We start from the raw sequence: 15,537 nt of genomic DNA on the forward strand, positions 1-15,537 counted from the left end.
TCCAATTTTTTGAAAGAAAACAGAGGTGTTTTTTGCAAAGTGCCTACCTGTAGATTTTGGCCTCTAGCTCAGCCGGCACCAAGGGAAACCTACCAAACCTGTGCATTTTTGAAAACTAGAGACCTAGGGGAATCCAAGATGGGGTGACTTGTGTGGCTCTGACCAGGTTCTTTTACCCAGAATCCTTTGCAAACCTCAAAATTTGGCTAAAAAAACACATGTTCCTCACATTTCTGTGGCAGAAAGTTCTGGAATCTCAGAGGAGCCACAAATGTCCTTCCACCCAGCGTTCCCCCAAGTCTCCCGATAAAAATGATACCTCACTTGTGTTGATAGGCCTAGCGTCCGCGACAGGAAATGCCCCAAAGCGCAACGTGGACACATCCAATTTTTTGAAAGAAAACAGAGGTGTTTTTTGCAAAGTGCCTACCTGTAGATTTTGGCCTCTAGCTCAGCCGGCACCTAGGGAAACCTACAAAACCTGTGCATTTTTGAAAACTAGAGACCTAGGGGAATCCAACATGGGGTGACTTGTGGGGCTCTGACCAGGTTCTGTTACCCAGAATCCTTTGCAAACCTCAAAATTTGGCTAAAAAAACACACGTTCCTCACATTTCTGTGGCAGAAAGTTCTGGAATCTGAGAGGAGCCACAAATTTCCTTCCACCCAGCGTTCCACCAAGTCTCCCGATAAAAATGATACCTCACTTGTGTGGGTAGGCCTAGCGCCCGCAACAGGAAATGCCCCAAAGCGCAACGTGGACACATCCAATTTTTTTAAAGAAAACAGAGGTGTTTTTTGCAAAGTGCCTACCTGTAGATTTTGGCCTCTAGCTCAGCCGGCACCTAGAGAAACCTACCAAACCTGTGCATTTTTTAAAACTAGAGACCTAGGGGAATCCAAGATGGGGTGACTTGTGGGGCTTTGACCAGGTTCTGTTACCCAGAATCCTTTGCAAACCTCAAAATTTGGATAAAAAAACACATGTTCCTCACATTTCTGTGGCAGAAAGTTCTGGAATCTGAGAGGAGCCACAAATTTCCTTCCACCCAGCGTTCCCCCAAGTCTCCCGATAAAAATGATACCTCACTTGTGTGGGTAGGCCTAGCGCCCGTGACAGTAAATGCCCCAAAGCTCAACGTGGACACATCCAATTTTTTGAAAGAAAACAGATGTGTTTTTTGCAAAGTGCCTACCTGTAGATTTTGGCCTCTAGCTCAGCCTGCACCTAGGGAAACCTACCAAACCTGTGCATTTTTGAAACCTAGAGACATAGGGGAATCCAAGATGGGGTGACTTGTGGGGCTCTGACCAGGTTCTGTTACCCAGAATCCTTTGCAAACCTCAAAATTTGGCTAAAAAAACACATGTTCCTCACATTTCTGTGGCAGAAAGTTCTGGAATCTGAGAGGAGCCACAAATTTCCTTCCACCCAGCGTTCCCCCAAGTCTCCCGATAAAAATGATACCTCACTTGTGTGGGAAGGCCTAGCACCCGCGAAAGGAAATGCCCCAAAGCGCAACGTGGACTCATCCAATTTTTTTAAAGAAAACAGAGGTGTTTTTTGCAAAGTGCCTACCTGTAGATTTTGGCCTCTAGCTCAGCCGGCACCTAGGGAAACCTACCAAACCGGTGCATTTTTGAAAACTAGAGACCTAGGGGAATCCAAGATGGGGTGACTTGTGGGGCTCTGACCAGATTCTGTTACCCAGAATCCTTTGCAAACCTCAAAATTTGGCTAAAAAAACACACGTTCCTCACATTTCTGTGGCAGAAAGTTCTGCAATCTGAGAGGAGCCACAAATTTCCTTCCACCCAGCGTTCCCCCAAGTCTCCCGATAAAAATGATACCTCACTTGTGTGGGTAGGCCTAGCGCCCGCAACAGGAAATGCCCCAAAGCGCAACGTGGACACATCCAATTTTTTTAAAGAAAACAGAGGTGTTTTTTGCAAAGTGCCTACCTGTAGATTTTGGCCTCTAGCTCAGCCGGCACCTAGGGAAACCTACCAAACCTGTGCATTTTTGAAAACTAGAGACCTAGGGGAATCCAAGATGGGGTGACTTGTGGGGCTCTGACCAGGTTCTGTTACCCAGAATCCTTTGCAAACCTCAAAATTTGGCTAAAAAAACACACGTTCCTCACCTTTCTGTGGCAGAAATGTCTGGAATCTGAGAGGAGCCACAAATTTCCTTCCACCCAGCGTTCCCCCAAGTCTCCCGATAAAAATGATACCTCACTTGTGTGGGTAGGCCTAGCGCCCGCGACAGGAAATGCCCCAAAGCGCAACGTGGACACATCCAATTTTTTTAAAGAAAACAGAGGTGTTTTTTGCAAAGTGCCTACCTGTAGATTTTGGCCTCTGGCTCAGACGGCACCTAGGGAAACCTACCAAACCTGTGCATTTTTGAAACCTAGAGACCTAGGGGAATCCAAGATGGGGTGACTTGTGGGGCTCTGACCAGGTTCTGTTACCCAGAATCCTTTGCAAACCCCAAAATTTGGCTAAAAAAACACATGTTCCTCACATTTCTGTGCCAGAAAGTTCTGGAATCTGAGAGGATCAAAAAATTTCCTTCCACCCAGCGTTCCCCCAAGTCTCCCGATAAAAATGATACCTCACTTGTGTGGGTAGGCCTAGCGCCCGCGACAGGAAATGCCCCAAAGCGCAACGTGGACACATCCAATTTTTTGAAAGAAAACAGAGGTGTTTTTGGCAAAGTGCCTACCTGTAGATTTTGGCCTCTGGCTCAGCCGGCACCTTGGGAAACCTACCAAACCTGTGCATTTTTAAAACCTAGAGACCTAGGGGAATCCAAGATGGGGTGACTTGTGGGGCTCTGCCCAGGTTCTTTTACCCAGAATCCTTTGCAAACCTCAAAATTTGGCTAAAAAAACACATGTTCCTCACATTTCTGTGGCAGAAAGTTCTGGAATCTGAGAGGAGCCACAAATTTCCTTCCACCCAGCGTTCCCCCAAGTCTCCCGATAAAAATGATACCTCACTTGTGTTGATAGGCCTAGCGTCCGCGACAGGAAATGCCCCAAAGCGCAAAGTGGACACATCCAATTTTTTGAAAGAAAACAGAGGTGTTTTTTGCAAAGTGCCTACCTGTAGATTTTGGCCTCTAGCTCAGCCGGCACCTAGGGAAACCTACCAAACCGGTGCATTTTTGAAAACTAGAGAGCTAGGGGAATCCAAGATGGGGTGACTTGTGGGGCTCTGACCAGGTTCTGTTACCCAGAATCCTTTGCAAACCTCAAAATTTGGCTAAAAAAACACATGTTCCTCATACTTCTGTGGCAGAAAGTTCTGGAATCTGAGAGGAGCCACAAATTTCCTTCCACCCAGCGTTCCCCCAAGTCTCCCGATAAAAATGATACCTCACTTGTGTGGATAGGCCTAGCGCCCGCGACAGGAAATGCCCCAAAGCGCAACGTGGACACATCCAATTTTTTGAAAGAAAACAGAGGTGTTTTTTGCAAAGTGCCTACCTGTAGATTTTGGCCTCTAGCTCAGCCGGCACCTATGGAAACCTACCAAACCTGTGCATTTTTGAAAACTAGAGACCTAGGGGAATCCAAGATGGGGTGACTTGTGGGGCTCTGACCAGGTTCTGTTACCCAGAATCCTTTGCAAACCTCAAAATGTGGCTAAAAAAACACACGTTCCTCACATTTCTGTGGCAGAAAGTTCTGGAATCTGAGAGGAGCCACAAATTTCCTTCCACCCAGCGTTCCCCCAAGTCTCCCGATAAAAATGATACCTCACTTGTGTGGGTAGGCCTAGCGCCCGCGACAGGAAATGCCCTAAAGCGCAACGTGGACACATCCAATTTTTTGAAAGAAAACAGAGGTGTTTTTTGCAAAGTGCCTACCTGTAGATTTTGGCCTCTAGCTCAGCCTGCACCTAGGGAAACCTACCAAACCTGTGCATTTTTTAAACCTAGAGACCTAGGGGAATCCAAGATGGGGTGACTTGTGGGGCTCTGACCAGGTTCTGTTACCCAGAATCCTTTGCAAACCTCAAAATTTGGCTAAAAAAACACATGTTCCTCACATTTCTGTGGCAGAAAGTTCTGGAATCTGAGAGGAGCCACAAATTTCCTTCCACCCAGCGTTCCCCCAAGTCTCCCGATAAAAATGATACCTCACTTGTGTGGGAAGGCCTAGCACCCGCGAAAGGAAATGCCCCAAAGTGCAACGTGGACACATCCAATTTTTTGAAAGAAAACAGAGGTGTTTTTTGCAAAGTGCCTACCTGTAGATTTTGGCCTCTAGCTCAGCCGGCACCTAGGGAAACCTACCAAACCTGTGCATTTTTGAAAACTAGAGACCTAAGGGAATCCAAGATGGGGTGACTTGTGGGGCTCTGACCAGGTTCTTTTACCCAGAATCCTTTGCAAACCTCAAAATTTGGCTAAAAAAACACATGTTCCTCACATTTCTGTGGCAGAAAGTTCTAGAATCTGAGAGGAGCCACAAATTTCCTTCCACCCAGCGTTCCCCCAAGTCTCCCGATAAAAATGATACCTCACTTGTGTTGATAGGCCTAGCGTCCGCGACAGGAAATGCCCCAAAGCGCAACGTGGACACATCCAATTTTTTGAAAGAAAACAGAGGTGTTTTTTGCAAAGTGCCTACCTGTAGATTTTGGCCTCTAGCTCAGCCGCCACCTAGGGAAACCTACCAAACCGGTGCATTTTTGAAAACTAGAGACCTAGGGGAATCCAAGATGGGGTGACTTGTGGGGCTCTGACCAGGTTCTGTTACCCAGAATCCTTTGCAAACCTCAAAATTTGGCTAAAAAAACACATGTTCCTAATACTTCTGTGGGAGAAAGTTCTGGAATCTGAGAGGAGCCACAAATTTCCTTCCACCCAGCGCTCCCCCAAGTCTCCCGATAAAAATGATACCTCACTTGTGTGGGTAGGCCTAGCGCCCGCGACAGGAAATGCCCTAAAGCGCAACGTGGACACATCCAATTTTTTGAAAGAAAACAGAGGTGTTTTTTGCAAAGTGCCTACCTGTAGATTTTGGCCTCTGGCTCAGCCGGCACCTAGGGAAACCTACCAAACCTGTGCATTCTTGAAACCTAGAGACCTAGGGGAATCCAAGATGGGGTGACTTGTGGGGCTCTGACCAGGTTCTGTTACCCAGAATCCTTTGCAAACCCCAAAATTTGGCTAAAAAAACACATGTTCCTCACATTTCTGTGGCAGAAAGTTCTGGAATCTGAGAGGATCAACAAATTTCCTTCCACCCAGCGTTCCCCCAAGTCTCCCGATAAAAATGATACCTCACTTGTGTGGGTAGGCCTAGCGCCCGCGACAGGAAATGCCCCAAAGCGCAACGTGGACACATCCAATTTTTTGAAAGAAAACAGAGGTGTTTTTTGCAAAGTGCCTACCTGTAGATTTTGGCTTCTGGCTCAGCCGGCACCTTGGGAAACCTACCAAACCTGTGCATTTTTAAAACCTAGAGACCTAGGGGAATCCAAGATGGGGTGACTTGTGGGGCTCTGACCAGGTTCTGTTACCCAGAATCCTTTGCAAACCTCAAAATTTGGCTAAAAAAACACATGTTCCTCACATTTCTGTGGCAGAAAGTTCTGAAATCTGAGAGGAGCCACAAATTTCCTTCCACCCAGCGTTCTCCCAAGTCTCCCGATAAAAATGATACCTCACTTGTGTGGGTAGGCCTAGCACCCGCGAAAGGAAATGCCCCAAAGCGCAACGTGGACACATCCAATTTTTTGAAAGAAAACAGAGGTGTTTTTTGCAAAGTGCCTACCTGTAGATTTTGGCCTCTAGCTCAGCCGGCACCTAGGGAAACCTACCAAACCTGTGCATTTTTTAAAACTAGAGACCTAGGGGAATCCAAGATGGGGTGACTTGTGTGGCTCTGACCAGGTTCTTTTACCCAGAATCCTTTGCAAACCTCAAAATTTGGCTAAAAAAACACATGTTCCTCACATTTCTGTGGCAGAAAGTTCTGGAATCTGAGAGGAGCCACAAATGTACTTCCACCCAGCGTTCCCCCAAGTCTCCCGATAAAAATGATACCTCACTTGTGTTGATAGGCCTAGCGTCCGCGACAGGAAATGCCCCAAAGCGCAACGTGGACACATCCAATTTTTTGAAAGAAAACAGAGGTGTTTTTTGCAAAGTGCCTACCTGTAGATTTTGGCCTCTAGCTCAGCCGGCACCTAGGGAAACCTACCAAACCTGTGCATTTTTTAAAACTAGAGACCTAGGGGAATCCAAGATGGGGTGACTTGTGGGGCTCTGACCAGGTTCTGTTACCCAGAATCCTTTGCAAACCTCAAAATTTGGCTAAAAAAACACACGTTCCTCACATTTCTGTGGCAGAAAGTTCTGGAATCTGAGAGGAGCCACAAATTTCCTTCCACCCAGCGTTCCACCAAGTCTCCCGATAAAAATGATACCTCACTTGTGTGGGTAGGCCTAGTGCCCGCAACAGGAAATGCCCCAAAGCGCAACGTGGACACATCCAATTTTTTGAAAGAAAACAGAGGTGTTTTTTGCAAAGTGCCTACCTGTAGATTTTGGCCTCTAGCTCAGCCGGCACCTAGAGAAACCTACCAAACCTGTGCATTTTTTAAAACTAGAGACCTAGGGGAATCCAAGATGGGGTGACTTGTGGGGCTTTGACCAGGTTCTGTTACCCAGAATCCTTTGCAAACCTCAAAATTTGGATAAAAAAACACATGTTCCTCACATTTCTGTGGCAGAAAGTTCTGGAATCTGAGAGGAGCCACAAATTTCCTTCCACCCAGCGTTCCCCCAAGTCTCCCGATAAAAATGATACCTCACTTGTGTGGGTAGGCCTAGCGCCCGTGACAGTAAATGCCCCAAAGCTCAACGTGGACACATCCAATTTTTTGAAAGAAAACAGATGTGTTTTTTGCAAAGTGCCTACCTGTAGATTTTGGCCTCTAGCTCAGCCTGCACCTAGGGAAACCTACCAAACCTGTGCATTTTTTTAAACTAGAGACCTAGGGGAATCAAAGATGGGGTGACTTGTGGGGCTTTGACCAGGTTCTGTTACCCAGAATCCTTTGCAAACCTCAAAATTTGGCTAAAAAAACCCATGTTCCTCACATTTCTGTGGCAGAAAGTTCTGGAATCTGAGAGGAGCCACAAATTTCCTTCCACCCAGCGTTCCCCCAAGTCTCCCGATAAAAATGATACCTCACTTGTGTGGGTAGGCCTAGCGCCCGTGACAGTAAATGCCCCAAAGCTCAACGTGGACACATCCAATTTTTTGAAAGAAAACAGATGTGTTTTTTGCAAAGTGCCTACCTGTAGATTTTGGCCTCTAGCTCAGCCTGCACCTAGGGAAACCTACCAAACCTGTGCATTTTTGAAAACTAGAGACCTAGGGGAATCCAAGATGGGGTGACTTGTGGGGCTCTGACCAGGTTCTGTTACCCAGAATCCTTTGCAAACCTCAAAATTTGGGTAAAAAAACACATGTTCCTCACATTTCTGTGGCAGAAAGTTCTGGAATCTGAGAGGATCATCAAATTTCCTTCCACCCAGCGTTCCCCCAAGTCTCCCGATAAAAATGATACCTCACTTGTGTGGGTAGGCCTAGCGCCCGCGACAGGAAATGCCCCAAAGCGCAACGTGGACACAACCAATTTTTTGAAAGAAAACAGAGGTGTTTTTTGCAAAGTGCCTACCTGTAGATTTTGGCCTCTGGCTCAGCCGGCACCTAGGGAAACCTACCAAACCTGTGCATTTTTGAAACCTAGAGACCCTGGGGAATCCAAGATGGGGTGACTTGTGGGGCTCTGACCAGGTTCTGTTACCCAGAATCCTTTGCAAACCTCAAAATTTGGCTAAAAAAACACATGTTCCTCACATTTCTGTGGCAGAAAGTTCTGAAATCTGAGAGGAGCCACAAATTTCCTTCCACCCAGCGTTCTCCCAAGTCTCCCGATAAAAATGATACCTCACTTGTGTGGGTAGGCCTAGCACCCGCGAAAGGAAATGCCCCAAAGCGCAACGTGGACACATCCAATTTTTTGAAAGAAAACAGAGGTGTTTTTTGCAAAGTGCCTACCTGTAGATTTTGGCCTCTAGCTCAGCCGGCACCAAGGGAAACCTACCAAACCTGTGCATTTTTGAAAACTAGAGACCTAGGGGAATCCAAGATGGGGTGACTTGTGTGGCTCTGACCAGGTTCTTTTACCCAGAATCCTTTGCAAACCTCAAAATTTGGCTAAAAAAACACATGTTCCTCACATTTCTGTGGCAGAAAGTTCTGGAATCTCAGAGGAGCCACAAATGTCCTTCCACCCAGCGTTCCCCCAAGTCTCCCGATAAAAATGATACCTCACTTGTGTTGATAGGCCTAGCGTCCGCGACAGGAAATGCCCCAAAGCGCAACGTGGACACATCCAATTTTTTGAAAGAAAACAGAGGTGTTTTTTGCAAAGTGCCTACCTGTAGATTTTGGCCTCTAGCTCAGCCGGCACCTAGGGAAACCTACAAAACCTGTGCATTTTTGAAAACTAGAGACCTAGGGGAATCCAACATGGGGTGACTTGTGGGGCTCTGACCAGGTTCTGTTACCCAGAATCCTTTGCAAACCTCAAAATTTGGCTAAAAAAACACACGTTCCTCACATTTCTGTGGCAGAAAGTTCTGGAATCTGAGAGGAGCCACAAATTTCCTTCCACCCAGCGTTCCACCAAGTCTCCCGATAAAAATGATACCTCACTTGTGTGGGTAGGCCTAGCGCCCGCAACAGGAAATGCCCCAAAGCGCAACGTGGACACATCCAATTTTTTTAAAGAAAACAGAGGTGTTTTTTGCAAAGTGCCTACCTGTAGATTTTGGCCTCTAGCTCAGCCGGCACCTAGAGAAACCTACCAAACCTGTGCATTTTTTAAAACTAGAGACCTAGGGGAATCCAAGATGGGGTGACTTGTGGGGCTTTGACCAGGTTCTGTTACCCAGAATCCTTTGCAAACCTCAAAATTTGGATAAAAAAACACATGTTCCTCACATTTCTGTGGCAGAAAGTTCTGGAATCTGAGAGGAGCCACAAATTTCCTTCCACCCAGCGTTCCCCCAAGTCTCCCGATAAAAATGATACCTCACTTGTGTGGGTAGGCCTAGCGCCCGTGACAGTAAATGCCCCAAAGCTCAACGTGGACACATCCAATTTTTTGAAAGAAAACAGATGTGTTTTTTGCAAAGTGCCTACCTGTAGATTTTGGCCTCTAGCTCAGCCTGCACCTAGGGAAACCTACCAAACCTGTGCATTTTTGAAACCTAGAGACATAGGGGAATCCAAGATGGGGTGACTTGTGGGGCTCTGACCAGGTTCTGTTACCCAGAATCCTTTGCAAACCTCAAAATTTGGCTAAAAAAACACATGTTCCTCACATTTCTGTGGCAGAAAGTTCTGGAATCTGAGAGGAGCCACAAATTTCCTTCCACCCAGCGTTCCCCCAAGTCTCCCGATAAAAATGATACCTCACTTGTGTGGGAAGGCCTAGCACCCGCGAAAGGAAATGCCCCAAAGCGCAACGTGGACTCATCCAATTTTTTTAAAGAAAACAGAGGTGTTTTTTGCAAAGTGCCTACCTGTAGATTTTGGCCTCTAGCTCAGCCGGCACCTAGGGAAACCTACCAAACCGGTGCATTTTTGAAAACTAGAGACCTAGGGGAATCCAAGATGGGGTGACTTGTGGGGCTCTGACCAGATTCTGTTACCCAGAATCCTTTGCAAACCTCAAAATTTGGCTAAAAAAACACACGTTCCTCACATTTCTGTGGCAGAAAGTTCTGCAATCTGAGAGGAGCCACAAATTTCCTTCCACCCAGCGTTCCCCCAAGTCTCCCGATAAAAATGATACCTCACTTGTGTGGGTAGGCCTAGCGCCCGCAACAGGAAATGCCCCAAAGCGCAACGTGGACACATCCAATTTTTTTAAAGAAAACAGAGGTGTTTTTTGCAAAGTGCCTACCTGTAGATTTTGGCCTCTAGCTCAGCCGGCACCTAGGGAAACCTACCAAACCTGTGCATTTTTGAAAACTAGAGACCTAGGGGAATCCAAGATGGGGTGACTTGTGGGGCTCTGACCAGGTTCTGTTACCCAGAATCCTTTGCAAACCTCAAAATTTGGCTAAAAAAACACACGTTCCTCACCTTTCTGTGGCAGAAATGTCTGGAATCTGAGAGGAGCCACAAATTTCCTTCCACCCAGCGTTCCCCCAAGTCTCCCGATAAAAATGATACCTCACTTGTGTGGGTAGGCCTAGCGCCCGCGACAGGAAATGCCCCAAAGCGCAACGTGGACACATCCAATTTTTTTAAAGAAAACAGAGGTGTTTTTTGCAAAGTGCCTACCTGTAGATTTTGGCCTCTGGCTCAGACGGCACCTAGGGAAACCTACCAAACCTGTGCATTTTTGAAACCTAGAGACCTAGGGGAATCCAAGATGGGGTGACTTGTGGGGCTCTGACCAGGTTCTGTTACCCAGAATCCTTTGCAAACCCCAAAATTTGGCTAAAAAAACACATGTTCCTCACATTTCTGTGCCAGAAAGTTCTGGAATCTGAGAGGATCAAAAAATTTCCTTCCACCCAGCGTTCCCCCAAGTCTCCCGATAAAAATGATACCTCACTTGTGTGGGTAGGCCTAGCGCCCGCGACAGGAAATGCCCCAAAGCGCAACGTGGACACATCCAATTTTTTGAAAGAAAACAGAGGTGTTTTTGGCAAAGTGCCTACCTGTAGATTTTGGCCTCTGGCTCAGCCGGCACCTTGGGAAACCTACCAAACCTGTGCATTTTTAAAACCTAGAGACCTAGGGGAATCCAAGATGGGGTGACTTGTGGGGCTCTGCCCAGGTTCTTTTACCCAGAATCCTTTGCAAACCTCAAAATTTGGCTAAAAAAACACATGTTCCTCACATTTCTGTGGCAGAAAGTTCTGGAATCTGAGAGGAGCCACAAATTTCCTTCCACCCAGCGTTCCCCCAAGTCTCCCGATAAAAATGATACCTCACTTGTGTTGATAGGCCTAGCGTCCGCGACAGGAAATGCCCCAAAGCGCAAAGTGGACACATCCAATTTTTTGAAAGAAAACAGAGGTGTTTTTTGCAAAGTGCCTACCTGTAGATTTTGGCCTCTAGCTCAGCCGGCACCTAGGGAAACCTACCAAACCGGTGCATTTTTGAAAACTAGAGAGCTAGGGGAATCCAAGATGGGGTGACTTGTGGGGCTCTGACCAGGTTCTGTTACCCAGAATCCTTTGCAAACCTCAAAATTTGGCTAAAAAAACACATGTTCCTCATACTTCTGTGGCAGAAAGTTCTGGAATCTGAGAGGAGCCACAAATTTCCTTCCACCCAGCGTTCCCCCAAGTCTCCCGATAAAAATGATACCTCACTTGTGTGGATAGGCCTAGCGCCCGCGACAGGAAATGCCCCAAAGCGCAACGTGGACACATCCAATTTTTTGAAAGAAAACAGAGGTGTTTTTTGCAAAGTGCCTACCTGTAGATTTTGGCCTCTAGCTCAGCCGGCACCTATGGAAACCTACCAAACCTGTGCATTTTTGAAAACTAGAGACCTAGGGGAATCCAAGATGGGGTGACTTGTGGGGCTCTGACCAGGTTCTGTTACCCAGAATCCTTTGCAAACCTCAAAATGTGGCTAAAAAAACACACGTTCCTCACATTTCTGTGGCAGAAAGTTCTGGAATCTGAGAGGAGCCACAAATTTCCTTCCACCCAGCGTTCCCCCAAGTCTCCCGATAAAAATGATACCTCACTTGTGTGGGTAGGCCTAGCGCCCGCGACAGGAAATGCCCTAAAGCGCAACGTGGACACATCCAATTTTTTGAAAGAAAACAGAGGTGTTTTTTGCAAAGTGCCTACCTGTAGATTTTGGCCTCTAGCTCAGCCTGCACCTAGGGAAACCTACCAAACCTGTGCATTTTTTAAACCTAGAGACCTAGGGGAATCCAAGATGGGGTGACTTGTGGGGCTCTGACCAGGTTCTGTTACCCAGAATCCTTTGCAAACCTCAAAATTTGGCTAAAAAAACACATGTTCCTCACATTTCTGTGGCAGAAAGTTCTGGAATCTGAGAGGAGCCACAAATTTCCTTCCACCCAGCGTTCCCCCAAGTCTCCCGATAAAAATGATACCTCACTTGTGTGGGAAGGCCTAGCACCCGCGAAAGGAAATGCCCCAAAGTGCAACGTGGACACATCCAATTTTTTGAAAGAAAACAGAGGTGTTTTTTGCAAAGTGCCTACCTGTAGATTTTGGCCTCTAGCTCAGCCGGCACCTAGGGAAACCTACCAAACCTGTGCATTTTTGAAAACTAGAGACCTAAGGGAATCCAAGATGGGGTGACTTGTGGGGCTCTGACCAGGTTCTTTTACCCAGAATCCTTTGCAAACCTCAAAATTTGGCTAAAAAAACACATGTTCCTCACATTTCTGTGGCAGAAAGTTCTAGAATCTGAGAGGAGCCACAAATTTCCTTCCACCCAGCGTTCCCCCAAGTCTCCCGATAAAAATGATACCTCACTTGTGTTGATAGGCCTAGCGTCCGCGACAGGAAATGCCCCAAAGCGCAACGTGGACACATCCAATTTTTTGAAAGAAAACAGAGGTGTTTTTTGCAAAGTGCCTACCTGTAGATTTTGGCCTCTAGCTCAGCCGCCACCTAGGGAAACCTACCAAACCGGTGCATTTTTGAAAACTAGAGACCTAGGGGAATCCAAGATGGGGTGACTTGTGGGGCTCTGACCAGGTTCTGTTACCCAGAATCCTTTGCAAACCTCAAAATTTGGCTAAAAAAACACATGTTCCTAATACTTCTGTGGGAGAAAGTTCTGGAATCTGAGAGGAGCCACAAATTTCCTTCCACCCAGCGCTCCCCCAAGTCTCCCGATAAAAATGATACCTCACTTGTGTGGGTAGGCCTAGCGCCCGCGACAGGAAATGCCCTAAAGCGCAACGTGGACACATCCAATTTTTTGAAAGAAAACAGAGGTGTTTTTTGCAAAGTGCCTACCTGTAGATTTTGGCCTCTGGCTCAGCCGGCACCTAGGGAAACCTACCAAACCTGTGCATTCTTGAAACCTAGAGACCTAGGGGAATCCAAGATGGGGTGACTTGTGGGGCTCTGACCAGGTTCTGTTACCCAGAATCCTTTGCAAACCCCAAAATTTGGCTAAAAAAACACATGTTCCTCACATTTCTGTGGCAGAAAGTTCTGGAATCTGAGAGGATCAACAAATTTCCTTCCACCCAGCGTTCCCCCAAGTCTCCCGATAAAAATGATACCTCACTTGTGTGGGTAGGCCTAGCGCCCGCGACAGGAAATGCCCCAAAGCGCAACGTGGACACATCCAATTTTTTGAAAGAAAACAGAGGTGTTTTTTGCAAAGTGCCTACCTGTAGATTTTGGCTTCTGGCTCAGCCGGCACCTTGGGAAACCTACCAAACCTGTGCATTTTTAAAACCTAGAGACCTAGGGGAATCCAAGATGGGGTGACTTGTGGGGCTCTGACCAGGTTCTGTTACCCAGAATCCTTTGCAAACCTCAAAATTTGGCTAAAAAAACACATGTTCCTCACATTTCTGTGGCAGAAAGTTCTGGAATCTGAGAGGAGCCACAAATTTCCTTCCACCCAGCGTTCCCCCAAGTCTCCCGATAAAAATGATACCTCACTTGTGTGGGTAGGCCTAGCACCCGCGAAAGGAAATGCCCCAAAGCGCAACGTGGACACATCCAATTTTTTGAAAGAAAACAGAGGTGTTTTTTGCAAAGTGCCTACCTGTAGATTTTGGCCTCTAGCTCAGCCGGCACCTAGGGAAACCTACCAAACCTGTGCATTTTTGAAAACTAGAGACCTAGGGGAATCCAAGATGGGGTGACTTGTGGGGCTCTGACCAGGTTCTTTTACCCAGAATGCTTTGCAAACCTCAAAATTTGGCTAAAAAAAACACATGTTCCTCACATTTCTGTGGCAGAAAGTTCTGGAATCTGAGAGGAGCCACAAATTTCCTTCCACCCAGCGTTCCCCCAAGTCTCCCGATAAAAATGATACCTCACTTGTGTTGATAGGCCTAGCGTCCGCGACAGGAAATGCCCCAAAGCGCAACGTGGACACATCCAATTTTTTGAAAGAAAACAGAGGTGTTTTTTGCAAAGTGCCTACCTGTAGATTTTGGCCTCTAGCTCAGCCGCCACCTAGGGAAACCTACCAAACCGGTGCATTTTTGAAAACTAGAGACCTAGGGGAATCCAAGATGGGGTGACTTGTGGGGCTCTGACCAGGTTCTGTTACCCAGAATCCTTTGCAAACCTCAAAATTTGGCTAAAAAAACAAATGTTCCTCATACTTCTGTGGCAGAAAGTTCTGGAATCTGAGAGGAGCCACAAATGTCCTTCCACCCACCGTTCCCTCAAGTCTCCCGATAAAAATTATACCTCACTTGTGTGGATAGGCCTAGCGCCCGCGACAGGAAATGCCCCAAAGCGCAACGTGGACACATCCAATTTTTTTAAAGAAAACAGAGGTGTTTTTTGCAAAGTGCCTACCTGTAGATTTTGGCCTCTAGCTCAGCCGGCACCAAGGGAAACCTACCAAACCGGTGCATTTTTGAAAACTATAGACCTAGGGGAATCCAACATGGGGTGACTTGTGGGGCTCTGACCAGGTTCTGTTACCCAGAATCCTTTGCAAACCTCAAAATTTGGCTAAAAAAACACATGATCCTTACATTTCTGTGGCAGAAAGTTCTGGAATCTGAGAGGAGCCACAAATTTCCTTCCAACCAGCGTTCCCCCAAGTCTCCCGATAAAAATGATACCTCACTTGTGTGGGTAGGCCTAGCGCCCGTGACAGTAAATGCCCCAAAGCTCAACGTGGACACATCCAATTTTTTGAAAGAAAACAGAGGTGTTTTCTGCAAAGTGCCTACCTGTAGATTTTGGCCTCTAGCTCAGCCTGCACCTAGGGAAACCTACCAAACCTGTGCATTTTTTAAAACTAGAGACCTAGGGGAATCCAAGATGGGGTGACTTGTGTGGCTCTGACCAGGTTCTTTTACCCAGAATCCTTTGCAAACCTCAAAATTTGGCTAAAAAAACACATGTTCCTCACATTTCTGTGGCAGAAAGTTCTGGAATCTGAGAGGAGCCACAAATGTCCTTCCACCCAGCGTTCCCCCAAGTCTCCCGATAAAAATGATACCTCACTTGTGTTGATAGGCCTAGCGTCCGCGACAGGAAATGCCCCAAAGCGCAACGTGGACACATCCAATTTTTTGAAAGAAAACAGAGGTGTTTTTTGCAAAGTGCCTACCTGTAGATTTTGGCCTCTAGCTCAGCCGGCACCTAGGGAAACCTACAAAACCTGTGCATTTTTGAAAACTAGAGACCTAGGGGAATCCAACATGGGGTGACTTGTGGGGCTCTGACCAGGTTCTGTTACCCAGAATCCTTTGCAAACCTCAAAATTTGGCTAAAAAAAC

The sequence above is a fragment of the Pleurodeles waltl genome, chromosome 9 (genome assembly GCF_031143425.1).
Source record: "Pleurodeles waltl isolate 20211129_DDA chromosome 9, aPleWal1.hap1.20221129, whole genome shotgun sequence".
Lineage (NCBI taxonomy): Eukaryota > Metazoa > Chordata > Amphibia > Caudata > Salamandridae > Pleurodeles > Pleurodeles waltl.